Source organism: Hylobates moloch, unplaced genomic scaffold (assembly GCF_009828535.3).
Source record: "Hylobates moloch isolate HMO894 unplaced genomic scaffold, HMol_V3 SCAFFOLD_18, whole genome shotgun sequence".
In the NCBI taxonomy this organism is placed as follows: Eukaryota; Metazoa; Chordata; class Mammalia; order Primates; family Hylobatidae; genus Hylobates; species Hylobates moloch.
In genome coordinates, this window is record NW_026652293.1 from 58,700,900 (window position 1) to 58,703,011 (window position 2,112).

At 48.6% G+C, this 2,112-nt stretch overlaps 1 non-coding gene across 1 annotated transcript; it reads left to right on the forward strand.

Moving 5' to 3' along the window:
- The first annotated feature begins 262 nt into the window (after window positions 1–262).
- On the forward strand, window positions 263–368 carry LOC116458132 (U6 spliceosomal RNA). Its single transcript, XR_004245206.1, has one exon. It is a non-coding gene; the product is annotated as a U6 spliceosomal RNA (small nuclear RNA).
- Window positions 369–2,112: the final 1,744 nt, after the last annotated feature.

Sequence of the window (2,112 nt, forward strand, 5' to 3'; positions counted from 1 at the left end):
TGAGGCAGGCAGATCACCTGAGGTCAGGAGTTCGAGACCAGCCTGGCCAACATGGTGAAACCCCGGCTCTACTAAAAATACAAAATTAGCCAGGCGTGGTGGCAGATGTCTGTAATCCCAGCTACTTGGGAGGCTGAGGCAGGAGAATCGCCTGAACCTGGGAGGTGGAGGTTGCAGTGAGCTGAGATTGTGCCATTGCACTCCAGCCTGAGTGACAGAATGAGACTCTGGCTCAATAAATAAATAAATAGATAAATAAATAGTGCTCGCTTTGGCAGCACATATACTAAAATTAGAACAATACAGAGAAGATTAGCGTGGTCCCTGCATAAAATAAGTTTTGTGTGTGTGTGTGTGTGTGGTTTTTTGTTTTGTTTTGTTTTGTTTTTTTGAAACAGAGTCTTGCTTTGTCGCCAGGCTGCAGTGCAGTGGTGCGATCTCAGCTCACTGCAACCTCCACCTCCTGGGTTCAAGTGATTCTCCTGCCTCAGCCTCCCGAGTAGTTGGGACTACAGGCGCTGGCCACCAAGCCCAGGTAATTTTTGTATTTTTAATAGAGATGGGTTTCACCACGTTGGCCAGGATGGTCTTGATCTCTCGACCTCATGATCTGACCACCTCGGCCTACCAAAGTGCTGAGATTACAGGTGTCAGCCACCATGCCCGGCCAATAAAAAAAAATTTTTAATTTAAAAAAGACAAATAGGCCGGGTGTGGTGGCTCACGCTTGTAATCCCAGCACTTTGGGAGGCCGAAGCGGGCAGATCATGAGGTCAGGAGATCGAGACCACGGTGAAACCTCGTCTCTACTAAAAATACAAAAAATTAGCCAGGCGTGGTGGCGGGCGCCTGTAGTCCCAGCTACTCGGAGAGGCTGAGGCAGGAGAATGGTGTGAACCCAGGAGGCGGAGGTTGCAGTGAGCCAAGATCGCGCCACTGCACTCCAGCCTGGGCGACAGAGCGAGACTCCGTCTCAAAAAAAAAAAAAAAAAAAAAGACAAATAAATAATTTGTAAAAGGCCAGGCACAGTGGCTCATATGTTATCCCAGCATTTTGAGAGACTGAGGTAGGAGGATCACTTCAGGCCAGCCTGGGTAACATAGTAAGATCCTATCTCTACCAAAAAATAGAAAAGTTACCCGCGCGTGGTGCCACATGCCTGTAGCCCTAGCTACTCAGGAGGCAAAGGTAGGAGAATCGCTTGAGTCCTGAAGCTCGAGGCTGTAGCAAGCCATGATGGTGCCACTGCACTCCAGCCTGGGAGACAGAGGGAGACTGTGTCCCCTAAAAAATAAATAAAAATAACTTCTCAAAAAAAGATATACACGTAACCAACAAACATGTGGAAAAAAGCTCAACATCGCTGATCATTAGAGAAATGCAAATGAAAGTCCGGGCACAGTGGCTCATGCCTGTAATCCCAGCACTTTGGGAGGCTGAGGCGTGCTGATCACCTGAGGTCGGGAGTTCAAGACCAGCCTGACCAACATGGAGAAACCCCGTCTGTACTAAAAATACAAAATTAGCTGGGCGTGGTGGCAGGCGCCTGTAATCCCAGCTGCTCGGGAGGCTGAGACAGGAGAATCGCTTGAACCTGGGAGGCAGAGGTTGTGGTGAGCCGAGATCGTGCCACTGCACTCCAGCCTGGGCAACAAGAGCGAAACTCCATCTCAAAAAAAAAAAAAAAAGACAGAGAAAGAGAAATGCAAATAAAAACCACAATGAGATACCATCTCACGCCAGTCAGAATGGCGATTATTAAAAAGTCAAGAGACAACAGATAGGCCGGGCATGGTGGCTCACACCTGTAATCCCAGCACTTTGGGAGGCCAAGGTGGGCAGATCACTTGAGGTCAGGAGTTTGAGGCCAGCCTGGCTAATATGGTGAAACCCTGTCTCCACTAAAAATACAAAAATCAGCCGGGCACCATGGTGCACACCTGTAATCCCAGCTACTCAGGAGGCTGAAGCAGGTGAATTGCTTGAACCTGGGAGGCAGAGTTTGCAGTGAACCAAGATTGCGCCACTGCACTACAGCCTGGGTGACAGAGTGAGACTCTGTCTCAATAAAATGAAATTTAAAAAAGAAACAAGAGCTGCTGGCGAGGTTG